This window comes from Rhagoletis pomonella, unplaced genomic scaffold (assembly GCF_013731165.1).
Source record: "Rhagoletis pomonella isolate Grant_MI unplaced genomic scaffold, Rhpom_1.0 Rhpom_scaffold_00002, whole genome shotgun sequence".
In the NCBI taxonomy this organism is placed as follows: Eukaryota; Metazoa; Arthropoda; class Insecta; order Diptera; family Tephritidae; genus Rhagoletis; species Rhagoletis pomonella.
The window spans coordinates 34,815,882-34,822,461 of NW_023458556.1; the positions used below are offsets into that span (position 1 = coordinate 34,815,882).

Here is a 6,580-nt window from a genome sequence, read left to right on the forward strand (position 1 = left end):
AAGTCCCTAAACAGTCGTTCATGCTCACGTATTCTACGAAAAAAAAATGTATTAAATTTCCCTCTCCAACCCCACTGACTGCATGCCATATCAATATTCACAGGTATACAAATTTAATATCGTGCAAATCTCTGCTTAGCTATTCATACCTAGTAATTTGCAGTAATCTACGTGTGCGGCGTATACATTCCCCCGATTGTACTTACATTGCAGCTTTTCGTCCAGGTTGCCGCGCGATGTAATCGATAACGCTCGAATGAACTCCTCAAACTCAATCGCGCCATCCTGAAATAAAGAGACGCAAAGAGGGAGGCGGAAAAAAAAGAGAAAAGGGCAGAAAAGACAAAAGCGAATAAACAAGTAGGTAAACCGTGAGCAGTTAAGAATAAGAGAAGAAGAAAAAGCAAGAAGTTATAGTTCAAATTCGCTGTTGATTAATTTAAAAGTTAAAATTCCATTCAAGCTATTGACTTAAGGAAAGATACACAATCCTGAATGTATGCAATATTCCATCGAAATGTTAGGAATCGATTGTAGTGAAAGGAATTGAATGAAAATAGATTGTCTACGATTGAATTGGATTAATAAATGAGCAGCCAATTCACGTAAAAGCTGCAGCAAAATTAATACTTTCAGCCACTGCCAAATAGAACAATGAGAATGGACGACTACAACAGCAAAGCAATGCTGATTGTTGTTTTTACAAACTGCCATTTTGGTTGCGTATGTATGTATTTCTTATTATATATATTTATACTCTTTCTACTTCTACTTCGCTCTGAATGTTATTGGCGACTGCAGTGACTAACTTACCTCATTTTCATCGAAGACACGAAACACCAGCGAGGCAAATTTACTGGGATCTCCTTGCGGGAAGAATTGTTTGTAAATTTTAATAAAACCCTGTAAAGTACAACAAAAGAAAATTTTCTGAGAACATAAATACAAAATTCGTAAAATTACTCGTACAACAGAAAGTAATAAAAAAATAATCTTGACATGTTGGTGGTGAAATGCAACGACTTTTAGTGTCGGTTGTCAAGTGTACTGAAGAGGAGAAGTAGAGCACGCAAGTAGTAAGCGTTTGTCCTGGTAGTATGTGTAAGGGATGTGTGTGTGTGTTTTTTCTTGTAAAGCTGGCTGGTATTAAAAGCCGGCGTGGGTGTGTGCGAAAAACTGTGTTATGACTAGCAGGAAAACATGGAAGTTGGCAAAGTATGGCGCCATGTTGTTTGTTTTATTATTAAATATTATTTTTTATTTTACTTGTACTCGTAAATTCTGTATGATTGTTTTGCAACACTTATGGTAGTTGTTGTTGCCGTTGTTAGTTATTTGTATTTTGTTGTTGTAGCCTGTTTGTTTTGTAAATCAAGTGTTTCGGTGGAATAAGAGCTTTAGCAAAGCTTTGGCTAACTATGGCAGTGTTGGTGCTGGCAAATAGCGATGACGTCAGAGCGCACAGTGGTTTAGTTAAATAAAAGTTAATACAAATTAAATTTAATACAAATCCCACTAGTAACACATAAACTGCAAGGTAGTTCTCAAGAGGTTAAAAAATCCTTTAATAATACTTAAAACCCAAAATTGGGCTTTGTTTATTTTTACGATTTTTTTCTGATAATGCAAGTATTTTAAACTGCATGGGCAAAATAAATGATTATGGGAAAAGTGAGACTTCCAATATTGAAATTGAAAAACATTGAATTATCTACACACAATTAAATCACCATTTCATGTTACTTTTTATGAAATGTACTCTAAAACTAAAATTTTTTCGAAACAGTTTTTATAATTTTACTAGCTACACTAAACAATAAAGTTCAAAGGCTGTTTCAAACTCAAAACGTTATTGCCGAGTGTATCCCAAACTTAGAGATTTTCTTTGAAATATACATCTGAGCTCAGTTTACAATATACAGGCTTCATATAAATCGTCGCACCACTGTATACGTTTCTAATTTCATCAAAATCGGGGCATACATATTATGGTTAGAATATACTACAACATTTTCAGAATAACTCGACTCTAGCGCCATCTGGCGAATTCATTTTTCTTAAAAGTATGTTTCGTCGCACCCCAATATGCAGCGAATTGCGGTAGTGTATCTTTAGAATAACAGAGAGTTGCTGACAGAATACATCTCCTCCAACTCTACCATCCAATCGTAAATATGTTTACAGAACCTCTGTTACAGATCTAGTGAATGGAAGCCAATACCCACCGAACCAAAAGTTCCCAGTTTCCATGCATTTCCGAGTTCTCTTACGTCGAGTTGAAGAAGAAATCAGTGCTCCATATATTGATGGCGCATGGAACTGCTGCAGCCTTAACCGAAATGCCTACAAAATTGGCTTGATTATGATTCCATACAGCCTTATACAGGTTAGGGTTAGGATAGAGCGACTGCCACCTCGCAGAGTATGGAGCACACGTGGGCTGAACAATTTTCGATGCTCTCCAACTCCTCCTCGTCTCTGCAACTGCGACAAAAGACGTTGGTGGGGTATGCTCACGTTTTTCGCCTGTACCCATCAGGCAGTGTCCGGCGGTAACCCTGACTGCAAATCTGAGAGAAGAGCGGTCCAGTCGAGTAAGAGGTATGGATCGCTTTATGCCAATTCTTGGCCAAATCTGTCTGGCAATAAGGCAGGTGGTTTCCCCATCTCAGCTGCTATTTGCCTCTTCGATGAGTTCGGCCTTTAGTCTCTGTTTGTTGGAGGTTAGAGGTATGCCCGCATTTTGAGCAGAATTGACTTTAGATATTTCCGCCTCTCTCCTTGCCAGCTCGTCGGCTAATCAGTTTTCCTTTTTCTAGGGACCCATGCAATATTCTTTCGGTATTCTATGGCTACTTTGGATGATATTCCGTTTGATTTAAGAGATTTCATAGCAGACTTGCTGTCAGAATAAAAAGCGATAGGCCGTCCTGGAGCGGCGAAGGTTATGAGCCTCCGAGCGGCCTCAATTATGGCGTTTATCTCTGTTTGAAAACGCCGGCTATTCAACTTTACGCGAACTTAACGATTCTTTACGTCATTTACTCCGATTTTTAGCCTTGGTTCATACCCTGGGAGGCAGATTCCACTGGTTTGCTTTTCACTTAGGCCCGCTGCTTTAACGTACAACCGGTTTAAATATAAAGTTGTGCGAAATTACATAAATGAAGGAGGTGCAATAAGAAATTTTTAACAGAAGAAACCGAAATATTTCCCTGAAGGCGTTGCATATTTTTAGGCACACCTGCTGTTCGTTTATTAATGTTTGTTTACTTGTTTAGTTGTTTACTGAAGCGAATTCCAGAATCCCAGCACCGGTGATTTTTTTTTAATCTACGAAAGCGATAGAATCGAACTTGCCGCACCGTACCTCTGCCTCCACAACTCAAGCTACACTTCAAGCATAAATTTCATTCATCGGGCATATTTTTAGGCGCATAGCCGTTGAAGCGAAGAAAATATTGTTTTTGTTATGGTTTCTGTTGCGAGAGTGACGTGGGCGTCTGCTGGCTTGTGTATCGTTTGCATAACGATGAAGCGAACAGCTGACGGCAGAATATTCGTTTAATACGTCAAGCTGCAGTAACAACAAACAAGCCAAATGCATATATTTTCATATATTGGTGTACTGGAGCAAGCGCATGGATTAAATATAAGAGAGCAACAACAATGCAAGGGCTAGCCGGCACAAAAAACCCTTCGAAATGAGAGCCATCATATTTTTGTATTTTTACGAGTATTTCCAAATACATATGCATACTGGAATACTTTAATATGCACATATGCATACATATACAAGTGTTGTTAAAACAAAAGATGCCCTTTTGAAAAATTTACATACATATGCATTCAACTTAGATATATGTACATAGGTATGTATGTGCGTATGCATGTAGGTTGTTAGTTTGAGAAATGTTGAATAAAATTGGTAAACAAATTTTACGCAAAAACAAAAACATTCTCAGACCATGTGTATTTGCTTACTTCGCTTCTGCCAGTAGTTATATAAGAAAGTACGCCTTTTACTGCTTGTCGTAAAAATTCTAAATCCCAGTGGCGTAAAGTGGTAGAAACAGAAATTTAAATCGTCCGTTATGGTTTAGTGTTAACCACAAAAACTTGAAGTTTGCTTCGGCTTTATTCTTACACTTGTATACATACATATGTACATATGTATGTACATTAGGGTCGTCCAAAATAAGTAAAGTCGGCATTTAATACTCCCATCGCCTTGGACTGTTTTATATCGAAAAAAATATACCCAAATTTTTTATTTTGAAACCAAAATTTTATTTAGAGGCGTTCAAAGAGCTCAAAGTTTTCCATGTATTTTATATGGGGGAAAACAATTTTTCCTATAAATGGTATAGAATTCGTGAAAATCAACATTTTCGATTGGTAAACTCTGGTCCTCTTCAGAAGACTTCCAGTAACAATATCCAATTGTTTATTAAGCAATTTTTTCATACTAAAGATTTTTTATTTATCCCCCCATCGCTTATTCCTGTATTTTCTGGGGGTTTTTGGGGACCTATAATATAGGTTAAATAAATAATTGAGCATTATTACTGGAAGTCTCAGGTGAAACAGAGTTTTCCGATCGTGAAATGTTGATTTTTAAGAATTCTATATCATATCTACGAGGAGTTTTTTTCCTTTGTCGCCTTGAGCGACATCTAAATATTTTTTAATTTCAAAATATAAAAATAGAGGTATATATTTTCGGTATAGAACAATCCTAGGCGGTGAGAGCCTAAAAACTCTGACTTAACTTTTTCCCCACATGCCTTTTTGGACCACCCTAACGTACATACATTTGCTGGTTTTTGGCCGCTGGTTTACACACATTTTGTAAGTTTTATGTTTTCAGGGGATTTTTGTTTTTACCAGCGAAGGCGAAATTCGCCATAAATTTGAGTTTTGTTTTGCATTATTCTTTCCGGTACATAGCAGGCAATAAAATTGTTTGTAAACTTAGTAGGTACATATTCACATACATACAACTTTAGCACTATGAAGCAACCGTTTAGGTTTATTTGCAGTACTTTTCTTTTAAAGCAGCCAACGAATATTTCAGCTAAACTATTACATAAAACTATTTTGATTGGATTCATTGTATGTGTATTGAATATGTGTGAAAATGTTCGAACAAAAAATTTATGTTCTCTTTTATAGAGGTATTAAAAATTAAGAGACGAGTATGTTTATAAATTACATTCATTTACTTACTTGCTCCGTCAGTAGACCATTCGGACAGTCTTTGAGAAAACCTTTGTGCCTGTGTGAAGAAAAGAAAGGTAAATCAGAGATACGTACCTGCATACATACATATGTACAATTATAGTTATACCACACAGATATCTAATAATAATAATAATATCTAGTAAGATTACAAATCCAGCTGTAACTTAGCTCCTAATTTGCCATAGACCTGTCATTCTGGTAAGCTTTATATTAAGTTCGATTTCTTAGAGCTTAGATATCCTCTCTATTTGTGTAAAGTGAAGCCAAACTTCCTTTTGGAAAAACTCCTTCCCACCTAAACTTGAGTAGGTGGGCATGAAAAGTTCAAAGCAATGAAAAATCCGATGCAAAATCTCTTTGTGATTAGAAGTACAATTTTCAAAGCGCAATTAAATCATTGCTCAGCCAACTTACTTCTTCTTCTTCTTTGGCTCCTTAACCGCCTAAGCGATTTGGCCGAATTTAAAAAAGCACGCCAACTAGTTGTTTTATTGCAACATTCTGTACTATGGGAAATATGACCAACTTTTGGCAAATAAAAATTATGGCACGATTTTTTTTTGTTTTTGCACATATTTCGCAAAAAAAAATTTAACCCTTGATGATCGAGGGGTATGATGGGTCACTTTTTAATTTGTGGTTTTATTAAAAGAGTTTGAGTGCTGCTTTTTTTAATATTTCTATTAATGAAAAAAATTTCGCTTTGTCAATTATTACTTAAAGCTGGTTTTCATTAGGTCAAAATCACTGACATCAAAAACTGCCTTCATCTGACAGCTGTTCATTTGATGTCAAATGCGTTTTCTTTGCATTTTAAAAACTGACCATATGTCGATACCGCAGTGCATGTCAAAGACTGTCGTCAAATTTCGGTGTCAGATGATTGACATTCCGTTTTCATTACTGATGTCAAATGTGATGTTAAATTTTTACAAAAAGTGAAGAATACCGACCGTTTAGCTATAGACAAACCAAGCATGTAATTGGATAGAACTCTTCATGCTGATTTTAACCTTACCATTTTATTTAGCGCAAGTAAAAAATTAAGAAGATATAGTAGGTTAAGTATTTTGAAATATTAATATCTTATGAACTACATAACCGATTAAACAACTAATGATGGCAAAATAAGGATGATTAGTTTATCTTTCAGTTGATGTACATAATTTTTCTGATTTTTTATATTTTTGAGTCAAAAACAAAAAAATAATTTGTTCGTTAAATTACCTTTTTTGAAGAAAATTGCATAATTAATGCTACAGAAATTTATATTATTTAGAAAGTACAAGTTATTATTATTATTATTATTATTATTATTATTATTATTATTATTATT

At 35.3% G+C, this 6,580-nt stretch overlaps 1 protein-coding gene and 1 long non-coding RNA gene across 2 annotated transcripts in view; both read right to left on the reverse strand.

Annotated features, from left to right (window-relative positions):
* Positions 1–6,580, reverse strand: part of LOC118733517 (frequenin-1-like) — a 181,018-nt gene that overhangs the window by 58,586 nt on the left and 115,852 nt on the right. The window lies entirely within an intron of this gene.
* LOC118733519 lies at positions 187–5,284 on the reverse strand. The gene is made up of 3 exons (XR_004992264.1): positions 5,230–5,284; positions 814–903; positions 187–285 (listed from the first exon to the last, which is right to left on the reverse strand). It is a non-coding gene; the product is annotated as an uncharacterized LOC118733519 (long non-coding RNA).